The 16,052-nt window shown below is 36.2% G+C and overlaps 1 long non-coding RNA gene across 1 annotated transcript; it reads left to right on the forward strand.

Annotated features, from left to right (window-relative positions):
* Positions 1 to 5,269: 5,269 nt before the first annotated feature.
* LOC135088313 (uncharacterized) lies at positions 5,270 to 6,032 on the forward strand. The gene is made up of 2 exons (XR_010261007.1): positions 5,270 to 5,421; positions 5,992 to 6,032. It is a non-coding gene; the product is annotated as an uncharacterized LOC135088313 (long non-coding RNA).
* Positions 6,033 to 16,052: the final 10,020 nt, after the last annotated feature.

Raw genomic sequence — 16,052 nt, forward strand, 5'->3', positions numbered from 1 at the left:
AGGGTAAATTCCATGAGGCTGATTTTCAATGGATTACGCCCGTATTCACAAACATTACTATGAGGTCTCACAGTGCGCATGAACGCACAGGGTGAATTATGAACCAATTACAGAGCTCTATTCAACGCTATGCGTTCGATTTGCTGCTTCACTTAAGCAAGCATCGTTTGTGAATACGGCCATCACGCTACAAGTGTCAGAACATTTACGGAACAGAACAGAAGTATAATTTTTAAGAGATCGCCTCCACACTTTTATCCTACACCGGCGCCTCGGGCCCGTGCCCACCCGCCATGAAATTAAAGAACGAACGAATGATTGAATAATATACGAAAGAATTCGCGTCGTGCCCTTGTATTACGTATTCATGACAACTGCCCGCGAGAGCCGACGATCCGGCCCTGGCGAGACTCGCCATTCGCCACGATGCTTGTCGTGACTCGTGGCCCTTTTTAAGGACGTGGCGAGACGAGGGAATTTTATAATGGTCTGTGCTAGGCTTTTCGTTGCTTAATTATTCATGAAACGTATGAATTAGATTAGATGAACGCTTTACGAAGGTTACATATTACGAGGGGCGGCTGAAAAGTTTTGAGCCTAAGTATCTTCAAATGTTATTATTGACTCGCGCTAAATTTAATTAATTTGCCAATAACCTCCTTAGTATATGTTCAAAGTTTCATTTCATTAGCGTCATCACGCTTTTAGTAATTAATCCGTAAACATCATCATGTCTCAGTCATCCGCGCAATGTACGAAATTGAAGTACACAGTTGTCATAAAATTCCTCAAAAAGAGGAACAAAACGCTGACGGTAACATTTGAAGAGATGTCTACAGTTTATGGGGAGTCTGGGCCTTCATTTGCCATCATGAAAGATTGGATCCGATAGTTCAAGCATGGCAGGGAGTCGCTAAAAGATGACCACAAGCCAGGGCGGCCAGATTTCGCCTTTAACGAATAAAATAATGAAAATTTAAAGAATTTTGCTTTAGAGATCAGCGAATTAAGCTGTGACATATAGCTGAAGACATAGGCATTAGCAAGGAACGTATCGGCGATATTTTTCATACTCATTTGCACATGAAATAGGGATGCGCGCGATGGGTGCCAAAAATGCTCACGCCGCTCGACAACCAGCGTCGAGTCACAACTTCGCAGGAGTTTTAGGATATCTTTTAACAACAATTAACAATTTTTTTTCTCACATTGTCACTATTGATAAATAATAGATCCGGCAGTACGATCTAGAGTCAAAATAAGAGTCAATGCAATGGATTCTAAAGGGAAAACGCCGCCGCGGATATTCAATGTGGAGCGATCGACACCCAAGCTCATAGCCACTATTTTTGGGATTGTGGAGGAATTTTATTCATTGACTACCTACTTAAAAAAACTACAATAAACGGGGATTATTATGCTGTACTCTTGATAAGAGTGCGTCAAGTGGTTGTTGAAATATTAAGAGGCAAACTGGCGAAAGGAAATCTGTTATTGCAAGACAATTCGCCCGCGCACACCGCGCATGTTGCATGGCTTACCCCGGGTAAAACTGTATTTCAAGAAATTAATCACCTACCACATAGTTTAGTCCGAATCTCTAGCTATTTTGTCTAATTCTCAAATTGGAAAAAAGACCTCCAGGAACGAAGATTTTTGAGTGACAAAGAAATGAAGGCGGCGTTAAAGGCTCATTTCGAAGGCAAAGATTACGAATTTTTTTTCAGTGGGTTAAAAGCTCTTTTACACAAATGTAAGAAGTCCATTGTAGTAGAGGGAGATTATATAGAAAGATATATTTTTTATACTTTTCTATCGGCATTTTTAATACCCTAGGCTCAAAACTTTTCAGCCGCCCCTCGTATGTTATTAAAGTAATAACGATATGTGTAACATATTCATTAGGGTGGTCCTTATTCCTACGAAAAAAAAATTTTTTCTTATATTTTGCGGGGCACCACGTAATTTGAATATATACCATTATGAAAGTCTTTCAATATATTTTTTTTTAATTTTTAAAAGACATTTAGGGGTCGCTACCAAGGTTTGAATTTTAAGTAAAAACAAAATCTGTATTTGTTAGATTCATTTATTTTTAAAGCCAAAGTCAAATAAAAATATTACAAAATTATTGTTGTTGCTATGAACTAAGATATTATGTACAAAGTACATATTTGAATCAATTATTTTTAAGATATAAGAGTTTACTTGTTAGTATCTCGACGCGTCGGTACCATGGTCGGTACAGAAGAGGGGTTGAGGGGAGAAGGGGACAAGAAGCGATTGTCTATTCTATCCTCAGATCATAGAAAGAGAATAGATAATATGAAGTCGCGCGTAACTACAACGAGAACCAGTGTCCCCACATTTCCCCCACCACAGCTCCCACACACACATTCAACTGTGTAAAAACAAAGCGACTGAGAGTCTACGACAACATGTGCAACCGGCTTAAAAGTGCTGTGATTGGCCAGAAGGCGTGCCTTATGGCCAATCAATGGCCGCGTGACGTGACGCACACTTTGAAAAAAGCAATTAGAGAGAAGAAAGATAAAATGGAGTCGATAAGATATCGATACTTTAAATCCTGGGGGCAAGGCTCGAAATTGGTTTAAAAAATGCTTGTATGAAAACCTTTTTATTATTATACGTTATTATTATGTTCTTTAACGATTTTTGCATAAAGGAGTCAGTTCCATTTTGTATGGACGAAAAACTCAGAATCAATTATTGGGACTAAATGAAGTTACCTTATATTAATTTACCCCAACCAAAGCCCAATGTCGTTATCGATGGAGTATAGAAGTTATAGACTGACAAAGTTTGTATGAAAAGTCATGGGTTAAGTAGGTACTTGCGATTTTTACCAGTATTTACAATATTGGTAATATATTATTATTTACTTTAATAATAATAAACAGGATCACTGTAATTATTATTAACTACTATCGCGCATTAACTTTTTAATTATGGCGAAATTCGTACCGCCTATGTTTATCAAAAATAATGCCTATATTAGGCTTTCAACTAGCTCTTATAGTAATTACATAGTTGACAGTTACTAATCCCTTCTACTATTGTTATTGTTTTTGTAAAAACTTAAAAATCGCAAGCAACTCATGATTTTTTCATTCAAAATTAGAAAATAGAAAATAATAATTTACTTCTATTTATCGATAATAGGAAACCGTATTAGAACACGAGCCCTGCACTATGTTACGACCGGCACATGCGGCCGTACTGTGTATTTTCACGCGTCAGTGGATATCGGAAGAAATAAAATACATTGCGCAGTAGTTACGCATGACATAAAGTGGTTGCTAACTAAATCGTCAATGTACAACGTGTTTGAATTTTTATCACCACTAATTTCGATATCGCAGTAAATGTCACGGCACTGGATTCGTTCGTAAAAATGTTTAGTCTTTTTTATTTATAAGCAAAATACCAATGGATTTGCAATACTTACATGAGGTAAATGACTTCATTGTTCCTGTAGTTCTTCGTTTCACTTATGTTATTGCACGTTACTACGCATTATCCAACAATATCGGAGAACATTTCCTCAGTACGACTGAATCGCGACTAACCTAGCTACGCGGCCGATGTTCGTTTCTGGGCATATCGCGGAGACACGCGCCACGCCCCCGTTTCACATCTATTCCCTTCTATGATCTGAGATTCTATCTATGCGATGTTCATTTGAACGTAAAAAGTGATATAAACACTTAAATAAAACATTTATGAAACCATGATTTAAGATCTTCAAAGCTTTTGTAAATATTTTAACAGCTGGTAGCGACCTCTAAATCTTAACCAAAAAAAAAACAAAAAAAGCTAATTTCATATTTAGAGGTATATAATCGAATGAGAAAGTGCCCCGGGGATAATTCAAAAGTCGAAAAATAAGGACCACCCTAATATTCATATTGTAAAGTTATAAGGGTATAAATAATGTTAATGTTCAAAACTCTATCATTTGCCTTTAGTGGGAATTTATACCCGCAAATCACTATAGCTGGAATTTTACTACGGTATGCAAACCACCAAGCGGTCCCTCGCGTTGAAATAACCATCAATATCATTTATAATTACGTTAATATTCCGAAACTTAAATTATTCCAAAAATAAGTACCTAGCTTTAAAATAATTGTTCCCAAATAAATTGTACTATTCATTAGTACTTAAGTCGATACTTACTCCGTTCTTCGTCCTTAAGTGACCCGCTCTTTAGTAATCAAAGAAAAGGAGCCGACACACCTGAGTGGCGAAACCGAGCAGTTTCTGACTGTAATAGCTGTAACCTACATTAACATAACCGAAACCGATACAAATATCGGTTGCTCCGGCATCGTATCCAGATCCCACAGGGTCAGACCGCAGAGCAACTTAACCCGAAATTAAATCAAAGAGGGGCTTAGCCAATCAGGCCGAGTGCTATCATTGAATCGGCAAAGGAACACTAAAATTACTTCTTGATGCGGAGAAACGAAGATTCATCGTAAAAGTGGTGGGCAGGGGGCTGGGGGGAGAGTGGGGTTGTCTGAACGGTTTTCCGTGTACCAGAGACGTCCACGGGCGGCGATTACGGGGCACGTACCGGCCAGACTGGACTCGGCCGGCACCTAATACTGTGTTTTAAACATGAAAAACCGTTCCGGTAATGCCGTAAATGTTAACTCCGGGATTTATTCTACTTTGTATTTTAACGGCCACTATCGCGGGCGAATAGATACGGCGATAGTTTAATCGATAACCTTTTTCAGTGTTTAAAAGAGAATGAATTTTAAATGAACGTTTCGCTGAAGCAGAATGAAAATGAACCACCTATTGTCGCGTTTAATTAAGGCCTTAACCAAGTGTTGGGAATAGATAGATTGGCGTCTTGTTTTAACATTTTAAATCCATTTTCGCTTTGTTTCAAAATTATAATAATACTAGAATACCCTTTGTTTAACTAGCAAACAGTTTTGAACTATACAGAAAGAGAGATGTGATATTAAATAAGTAGTTTTTAAAAACATAATTTGATAACCTCATACTGTACTGGAGACGTTGCTAATTAAATATTAGTTATTATGATAGAGTTTACATAACTGCATACGTTTATTTTTATTACATAAATACATGTAATAAATACTTTTTTACGAATAATTTGTTAAACATTTGTCACACACTTGAAGTGTTAATAATTAAGCCATTTACAGTACTCTGTTGTGTGGTAGGTATCCTTTGAGAAGTAATCCAGAGTCGATAAAAATACTTTTCAACCGACTTCAAAAAAAGGAGGAGGTTCTCAATTCGACCCGTATGTTTTTTTTTTTTTTTTTTTTTTTCTATGTTTGTTACGCGATAACTCCGCCAATTATGAACCGATTTGAACAAATCTTTTTTCAGCGTATAGGTAATACCTCAAGGGTGGTCCCATTTAAATTTAATAATAAAAAAACAACCCCCAAGGGTGGAAAATTGGGGATGAACTTTTTTATACGCAATATCTCCGCCGATTATAAACCAATTAGAACGATTACTTTTTTGTTGAATAGGTATTATCAAAAGGGTGGTTTCATGCGAATTTGAAGAAAATATTTCACCCCCAAGGGTGGAAAATTGGGGATGAACGTTTTTATACGCAATATCTCCGCCGATTATGACCCAATTTGAACGATGATTTTTTTGTTGAATAGGTATTATCAAAAGGGTGGTTTCATGCGAATTTGAAGAAAATATTTCACCCCCAAGGGTGGAAAATTGGGGATGAACTTTTTTATAATATACATTAAGAATATGGTCTCAAACTCAATGTACTGCCTACCTTCAGTGGTAACATCAAGGTAATAATTAGTTAACTAAAAAGCAAGAAATAAGTAAAATTTTATAAAAAAAAAATAAAACCGACTCCAAAAAACCTACTCTAAAAAAAAAGTAGAAAAATAATTACTAATTACCTAGGTACTTATTTATTAGGACGAATTATTAATATTTATGTAGGTATACCATGATTGATACTTTTGGAGTCGGTGCAGGCAAACTTTACATGTTTCATAATCTTGGCACCGACTCCAGAAGTATCAATCATGGTATACCTACATAAATATTAATAATTCGTCCTAATAAATAAGTACCTAGGTAATTAGTAATTATTTTTCTACTTTTTTTTTAGAGTAGGTTTTTTGGAGTCGGTTTTATTTTTTTTTTTATAAAATTTTACTTATTTAGATTTACGATTAACCGCTTGAAAAGAAAATTAATATTAATTAACATTAACATGACTGTATTTTTTGTACGGCAGCTTTTGATACAACCATAAAATAAATTTACAAATCCGTTCCAACTCATTACCTGATTCATCGTAAAATGTAAATCAGTACAGACAGCAATTTTTAATCGTCTTATCAAACCAAAATCATATTTCTGCTTATTATTCAAACGCTCCCCACTTTCATAATTAACAAGCGACCGTATACGTAAAAAGACAAAGACCCCCAATTCCGCGCGTGGCTATATTATGCCACCTGGGCCGTGTCTCCTTTTACTTTATCCGGAAAGATTAAGACCCCCGAATGCGTGGGGCCCCGCCGTGAAGTGAGTCATTTGCCCCCTGTTTACTAGATTAGGGGATTTTTTTACACCGCACAGCTTTCCCCGACCTCCCCCCACTGTTTAGACGTGTCATACCCTCTCAGAATACACCTTATGGCGCCTCCGAGACCAAGATTTTTATGCGACATTAAATGAAAAGGGATTTATGTGTGGTACTTTTGTAATGAAGGTGAGTTAAGAAGTAATAACGGGGAATGGATGCTGAATAATTTTCTTAGATGGTTACGTGCGGTGTTATGGTGTAGTCGTAACGTTAATTGCATACGACCCTTTTTTGTGTAGTTATTGGTAGGATTATAGGGAGAGGCGGTTTGTTTTGACCCAACAATTATACAGAAACTAGCTTCTGCCCGCGGCTTCACCCGCGTTAAATTTAGTGTGTCACAAATCGATATAAATTATAGCCTATATGTTATTCTGGGTTATAAACTAAACAATAATAATGTAAAGTTTCATCAAAATCCGTTCAGCAGTTTTTGCGTGAAAGAGTAACAAACATCCAGACATCCACACAAACTTTCGCATTTATAATATTAGTAGGATAATCTAAAAAAAACACGTAAATCTTTTCTTTCACGTAGATCCATTAAGTGGGTAGGTACCTAAGTATCAAAAATCTTTCCTCCCTTGACTTGAGACCTTGTTAGATCCATTAAGTAGGTACCTAAGTATCAAAAATCTTCTACGAGTACGAGTTAGTAATTTAGGCTGCAATCAATCATCACGTTCATGAAAACTAGTACGCACTAAGTCTGTTTTCATCCGTAGGCACGAGTAGGCAATTTGATAGCTTTTATATCATGAGTCACTGGCCTAAGTTTCTGACTAGTGACTCATAACTGGAGTTTGCTCCGATTTACTAAAAAATAAGAAAGATAAAAAGATTCAAATAGAATATCCATTGCCCTTAATTTTCATCTAGATCTAGTACCTACTACAGTCTGATTTATAATCTAAGAAAACAAGCATAAAGAGTTATTTTTAAAATAGTCGCAATTTTTTTCCCACGTAATTTTCTGGAAATTCTCTCACCTCATTTAAAACGACAGATATATTAGAACATTTATGTGTGTTAATAAAAACATTCCAAACTTAATTTGAGAATTGCTGCATAAACAAATACGCAATATACCCAAAGTAGAAGCAGCCCCGAATGACGCAATAAGTCAAAACGTCCAATAGATTCGGGCAAAACGTACCTTTCCCAGGGCAAGAGAAAAGAGCAGTCGTAAAACCGGCCGCGTTACCGGCAAGGTCGGGTGTCTGCCGGAATTGAAATATACTTTCTTGTTTTTTACCTAAAATTACGGAAAAACACAAGGTTCTCCTAAATTCTAGCACGTAACCTTATAAACAGGTACCTAAGTATGCGAAAGCAAAAGTAATTCAGCCGAAAAATAAAGCACTTTTAAATACTGTAATAGATACTTATAAACTGCCTATTTATAGAGCTCTTTCTCTGGAATCTGGAAACGTATTTTAATCTAACAACAAAACTACTATCTACCTACTTGAAAATAAAAACTTTTGAAAATAAGAATGAGAATCTTTCTATAACTTTCCTGTTTGTATTAACATTATAAAGAGCTGTGGTTTTCTGAATAAAGAAAAATAAAATAAAAACATGATACACCATTAAGATGCATCCTCCAATGGACACAAAAACTTACCTTACATTCCGCGTAATCGTTACTCGATGACATTACAATAATTTGAAACCTCCATAAACCTATAACTAAAAATAGGACCTTTAAAAATGAGATACAGCCCAAATCCTGTTCTGAATAGTGCACACTACATTATTCTGCTTAAGACAAACTTCCCCTGAAACTTCGAAGTCCTCACCTCAATTACTATTTGTCTCCCCATTTCCTCGACCTCCCCGATGCGGCTGCGAGCCATAGGCGCCGTGATGCAAACAAATCAGCTCAATAAATAGAATCCTCAGAACAATGCAATGTCAACACAAGATGGAATATAAAAGCGCGAGAGAAGTGACGAGTCGTTTGGCAAATTTACACAATACGATTTTTCATAAAAATTATTGGTTTTTAACCGACTTCAAAAAAGGAGGAAGTTATATGTTCGACTGTATGTATTTTTTTTTTCTATGTATGTTCACCGATTACTCCGTCAATTGTGGACCGATTTTCAAAATTCTTTTTTTGTTCGATAGGGTACACTTCCGAGGTGGTCCCATTGTCACCAAGTTAGGATCTGATGATGAGATCCTAGGGAAATCGAGGGCAACCCTCAAATTTTATAGGCACGTATATCGTTTTTCAAACTTTTTCTTAAGTTATTCAAGTATTTGCTCCTGGAAATCATCATCTCATATTGATGAGCTGATGATAGAAGGTAAAACTCCTTAATACTTAGGAGTTGGAAGATAATTCTTTTAATTTTATAGATTAGTATAGTTTCTAAAGTTATTCAAGTGTTTACATCAGATATTCATCATCTCATCATGATGAACTGGTCATGGTAGGTACAACTCCTTAATGCTTAGGAGTTGGAGGATAATTCTTTAAATATTATAGGTACAAATAGACCAACAGTTGTATTCTTTCATATTTTTAAGGTGGGCTGACGGTTAACATTAAGGTAATAATTAGTTAACTAAAAAGCAAGAAATAAGTAAAATTTTATTTAAAAAAATAAAACCGACTCCAAAAAACCTACACTAAAAAGTAGAAAAATAATTACTAATTACCTACTTATTTATTAGGACGAATTAATATTTATGTAGGTATACCATGATTGATACTTTTGGAGTCGGTGCCAAGATTATTAAACATGTAAAGTTTGCCTGCGATGTTAGGTTTTTTGGAGTCGGTTTTAAAGTTTTAAAACTGGTTGTAAATAATTACACCTACTTACAGTTTCTTTTATTCAATAAAACGTAATTTGTGTGTGTCATTTGTGTTTTTCCCATTAATAACAAGATTTTATCTCAATATCAAAACATGTGAACTATCAACAAGAGTCATCAAAAGTTACCTATATTTAGGAAAAATACAGTTTTACCATAACCAATGGTCGAATTGATTAGGAGACATTAGTGACTCTTGGTACAGAGTCCTACAATAATTGTAAAAAAAATGTTCCAATCAATACTTAAAACTCATTAGGTATTGTGCGTAATTCCAAATAAGTAGGTATACGCTTAATAATTGCTAAGACTTCCTTCACTCCACCTCCACCACCAAACCATATAAGAATACGTAACGCGCACGCACTCCAAAGCGGCAGTCGCGTCGGCTCGTGTAAACCGGCCGCCAGATCAGTGCCCCAAATCCAATCAGCTATTGAATTAACCCGGTCCGTGTGACAGGAATACGGATTTGCCCCATCATCACGTCAAATGTTTATCTTTCATCTGGCAGAGCGTTAATGTGGAGGCGAGGTCCGATAGTGCTGAGCGAGCCTCGTAAGCGAGGATTACGCCGTTTATAGCCCGATGACAATTTGCGGATGTTCTTAAAGACTTTGCTTAACGCGCCAAACAAGGAGCTGATTATAGCTGTTTTGGATAAAGCGTTATTGGGGAGCCATTTTTGTCTGGAAACAAATGGGATTGGATCCGGCGACAAGTTTGATTATGTAAATTTGATTTTGTATACCAAGTCCGTAGTTCAAATCTCAACGTAACTCTTACCACTGGTGCGGGATAAATAACGCAGAGAAATAGCAAAAATTTGGTTTTTATTATAATTAGCCCACAATTAAACCAGGTAAACCAGTTAAAATCTATTAAATAATAACACTGAAAGGCGATCAAAATAACTTGTCTTCAAATAAACTACATCTGAGTCTGAATTACAAGCACAATAACTTATTGAAATGTATGAACAAATTCTTGTATAATCGATTGCACTCGTAGTACATCTTGAATGTAATAAAGGCGGCTCGGAAGCAAAACATACTTTTCCTGGGGTCTGGTTCGGAACAGCGACCTCTATCTATACTAATATTATAGAAAAAAAAAAGTTTGTAACGAATAAACTTAAAAACAACTGGACCAATTTCATAACTTCTTTCACCATTAGAATCCTAATTTTTTGTGATTAACATTCATAGGCATATTATTGTTTTTAGTCATCTTTTTTGTTAAATATCTATGCGAAACCGGGGCGGGTCGCTAGTCCGCCAATATTTTGCTCGGCTCCGGCGATATCGGTTTATTCAAATGCTCCATGTCCGACCCGGGCTCAAAGAATCAACCTGCATAACATTATAGGTACATATTGAAATTCTTTCGCCCTAAACATCTACGGTATATTATTCTATGAATAATTTTATAGCACACATCTGGATGCAATGCGGACTGTTTTATTTATTGGCACATTACAAATTGTGAGAATTTGGTACGACAAAGTGAGGATCGGGACTTTATTATCTTCAATTTAATATTTGGAAAGAGTTTAAGAATTTTCTAATTATTATTTTGGGCAGTCAAGCTTTAGACTTAATTTAAGCACTGTACCTACTACTTACATAATTACAATAACAGTATAAAATATTAATTAGCTCCTCCACCCACATTTTACATTTAATCAAATCATACTCTTACCACAAAATATAACAGAAGGTAAACTCCATACTAAGCGCGCTCGTGCCACGCATACATAGACATCGCTCACGTACGCATTATCAAGACTGTCTTGGACGAATGCGAGGCGCGACTGCGTTCGCTTGAGTGACGCTGCTCACGCGTTTGTGAAATTATTTTGTTTGTGCGAAAATGAGTGAACAACAAAAAAGGGGTAATATTTGATAAGTAGACGGTTGCTTACACTCAACATTAAAAACTAAATTTTCGTTTTTAAACTACCAGTTGATTCCGGGAGGTAAGTAAGGTGTTTATTTGTATTTCAATAGTTCATTTAACGTTGATAAATTGAAATCCAACTCAATTATTAGGAATATCAAATTGTTTTAAAGAGGTTTTAGGAATTATTGGACAATAGTGTCAACCACTCAACTACATACTACTTCCTTCTCGTGTATTTGTTTGCAAACTATTACTTACTATCATAACGAAATAAACGCAACACATGACAAGACAACCCTAGCGCGACGGCCGAGCGTGCGAGCGAGCGAGGTATGCAAAGCGAGGTACATACATGAGTTTACCTTCTGTTATATTTTGTGCTCTTACAAACACAAGATCTATTCTCGGAAATTTCTCTCTAGAAAACTAGGTAATAAAATATTTTAGGGCCTTTTATTTGAGGGCCTTGCCAAAATTCACAATGCAATGGCGAAGAACCCTTGGCAAATAGTATTTTTGTATCCCGAAACAACAGATTAATATGATTTACAAACTCAAAAATAGGCCGGAAGAATGTAATTTGGCAAGAAACTTGAACTTGGCACGGCTTGAGATGGAAAGCCATCTCACTTTTTGCGACAATGGAACGAAATTTGCATAATTTGTGCACTAGTTATGCACGTAGCACTCCATTCGATGACTCTTACTTAAGTGTTAAGTATCAATTCGAATGTTTACGGGTACATTTCCACAAAATTTTATTTTATGCTTGCCAAGTACCGCTGCTACGAGTGGACAATTTTTTTATGTTTTATGTCCGACACTATTTTTAAAGATAATTTCTTTCAAATTACTAAAATTGTTCTGGATTTCAATTCATGTAGAGTTTTGAAAATAGTTAAACCCGAAGAACAGGTTGTAACCATATTAAAAACACAACCTATACTCGAAATCAAATACTAAATCGACCCTCCCGCGACGCGAACTTTAAAGATTTTCTTCTGACACAATCATGGTACCCCAACAATATTGGTGTTATTTGAAAGCCCAATAAATATCCTTAAAGAAAAACACATTTCATTTCTTAATAAATGATTAACATATACCATAAATGCGACTTGAAAAAAGACCTCACTTTGGGCTCACCTCTGGAATCAATTAGACCAATTTTTATGGTTATAAAACCAAATAATGATCTCACGTGTCCTCTCTAACAGATGGATAGCGATTAATCCCAACTTAACAGTTTTATAGCCATAAAAGTTGGCTCAAGCGTAACTACCTGTTTTTGAAGAAGTGACTGGATTCTTCTACAGACACATTTTTGGGGTAAAAACCTTTCCTTTAATGAAATGAAGTTTAGAACTAGGCTTTTAAATGGTGCCAATATTGGTGGGAAGTGGGGATGCATACGTTTGAAAGTGCTTGTCGCGGGAGGGTCGATTTATTTGATGTCGCGTTAACTAATTATTATTACTTTAAAAGTGTTTTATTATAGTAGGATAATATTTATCGGAATAAAAATCTAGATGGATTTTGTGCCTTTATCTTTTTAAATTCTTTTTGTTTGACGCCATTCGAAAGATTACTCTGTACTAAACAGTAGTAGGCCCATAGGCACGTGGTAATTAGAATACTAAAATAGACGATGGCGTAGATGTAGGCCCAGCTAGTATCTAATAAGATAATTCAATGACTCGCACCAGCGACCGGGAAATCCTTAGGGAAATCCTACATCATGATACATAAGGCCGTGACCACCCACACGCATGGGACCTGATTGTACCAACATCGGCATCAAAGCATCGGCCCACTTCAAAAGCAAAATTTTATTAGTAGTATTTACATTTTTATTGGCCGATAGGACACCGCTTGCTCCGCCCTGAAACGTAAGTGATTTTGAATTTTCTGATGCGTATTTTATTATCGATTTTATGTGTCTCCAATATGACTACAGATTAGCATAAGGAAAACATTACGGTCACGTAGCTCCAGCCTTATGAATGTATGGTAAATATGTGCTTACAAATGTGTCGTATCATGAGTATAATGTATTTCGGTAATTGAATAAGGACGATGACTTTTCTATTATATTATTAGCACCAGCTTTTGTTATTTATTGGTTCAAATTACACAGTATTAAATTCATTTATAAGACCTCACTACTGATATTTACGAATATTTAGATAAATTTCCTTTTAATATTGCTAGTTTCACGTGGAAAAATTCACATAATTTTCTTCTTGTACAATAGTAGGTACTACAATAACAAATAGAAGTTTGTAAAAAGATCAGCCCTGTATACAAAAACTAATAGGAACTTGTAAACCATAACTATCTTTATCTGTCTATCAAAAATAATCTTGATTTATGACTAAGAAATTAAATGTGGATACTCACACAAGAAATAACATTGCAAAAAATTCTCCTCGATCTCTCCTTCAAATTAGTACTAGCTAGATCTAGTCTTTTAATAACATTCTAGGATACTAACAAGCTAACAATATCTCAATATAAAATCTTTATGGAAAACCATTGGGTAAGGACGAGTATTGTTTGTGCTCTATCTATGGCATGTTTGGGCCTTACGTGATTGATTCCACTGTAATTTCCATACGCGTGCCCTGCCCGTATTAGCCACTTTATACACCCACCAGCATAGCCTGACCTTCCCCTCCCCCTTTAGCTATTATCTGAACTCTGCAACAAGGGTAAGCCCATGTATTTTCAGGGGTCACGACATCTTGGCACTGGTTTCTAGGTCTACACAATTGTATGCCGACGCGACCTCAAGGCGCCTGCCGAGTCACGCACATATATTTTTTCAAAGCCTTAAAATCTATTGCCGTGACTATTCAATACAATGGGAACATCCAAGTGTTCTTTTCAGGAATCCGAGCTGATGCGAGATGGGCTCTCAGCGGTTTGTGTGAGAGTTTTATTGTATTTGAGCTGATTTTGTGCTGTTTATCGTGTGGTCTACAATTATTAGTTTGCGAACAGAATTGATATTATTTCTTTCTTTTATAAAAATAATTGATTTCTCGATGAGGGTCGGTTTTCAATGCCTACAGACTCTCGAAATAATATCTGTTTTGAAAACAGACTTTTCCTAAACCGATTTAATCACGATTATTTTCAAAAGTAAAAATTCCAAATTCGTTATATAAAATCTGGATTTTTGGTATGGCAAAACGAAACCCGAACTCGTAAGGTTAACAGTAAGTAAAATAAAACTACGTTCCACTTTAGTAACTATCCCACCATAATTCCTGCTCGTTAACTAAAGGTGTAACTCCCTCCATAAGCTCTACTTTTACAACGTCACACTCATAACCAACGTGTAAAAGTAATAACACACTTAACTAAACGTGCCCATACTAATCTCGCCGACACGCGGTCTGAATTTCAACCGGTCGGTCGAACAAAAATGCGACACTCTTACTTTGGGTAATCAAGTTGATACACAGCGGCGGTACGTGCCTGTATGAGCGAAACCCTAACGACTGCCGCCAATTAAAACAAAAACAGACAGCCGTGTGTTGATATATCACCACAACAAAGGCCAACAGGGAAGCGTTTGGGACGCAGCGTTTTTTACGCCAAAGCAAACGACAGGCGTTTTTCGATTACCAGTAATTTTCCACGATCGAACAGTTGCCTCTGACATAAGCTTTGTTTGAGTTACAGTATCTTTGAATTATGGATATTTTTTAAAGATGCGGATTAATGCAAATGATTAGCATACAGTCAATCTGGGTAACTTTGCTCATTAGTTTATCATTGGGTCAATTTATAATTGCGAATTTAGGTAGTTTTTTTTACCACTTTGATTTTATTTATTTCAAATAAGCTTTGTATCTTTGACTCGTTGTTCATAAAGCTTGTTTGAAATATAAAAAAAATAAAAGAGAAAAAGTTTTATTTAAATAAAGAATGGTAACATATTTATTTATAGTTGCTGCGTAAATTAATTATTTTTTATTATAAGTAGGTACCTAAGTATGTAATTATACTAATCGGAACGAAAAACATTGACCTTAATAATAAAATAAATGCCCATTTTTACTGAAATTCTAGGTTCATTGAACATACAATTTTTAGTCTCAGTCAAACGAATCCGTCGAATGTGTGATCCTCTATCTATGATGATCGAAGAAAGTGTCCGACCGAAGTGGCGTTTTTCCAAATTCCCGGAAAATTTGTAACCGCCGCTCTGTGGCGACACTAATAACCGGCGCTGGGGTGACAGGGAACTGCCAACAGATATTGTCGTCAATTTGTTTGGGCCAAGGCGCAAGTCGGCGCGCTGCTTAGGATGCGGGCGGCGCGCGACCCCAGCCCGACTTATGAACACACCACCAATAAGAACAACAAAGTTGAGATGTCAGCCGATTAGCCGCAAGTCACGTTATCATCCCTTTTTTCGCCCAAGTAAATATATTTTCTTCGCAAATATGGCTCGTCTCCACAAATATGGGCCGAGCGCAACGTATTCTCGCCGCAATATCGTTAGTTGCCAGTGTTTCCGTTATTATTCCACGTCTAGATCGGCTTAGCGTACGATACCTTTATAGAGCTCAGGATACTTACTAAACTTTTTAACTCTCCACATTTTCGCCAAAAATGAATAAAGCCTGGATAATGCAGTCAGAGCGTATGCGGACGAGAGCTG

This window comes from Ostrinia nubilalis, chromosome 3 (assembly GCF_963855985.1).
Source record: "Ostrinia nubilalis chromosome 3, ilOstNubi1.1, whole genome shotgun sequence".
Lineage (NCBI taxonomy): Eukaryota > Metazoa > Arthropoda > Insecta > Lepidoptera > Crambidae > Ostrinia > Ostrinia nubilalis.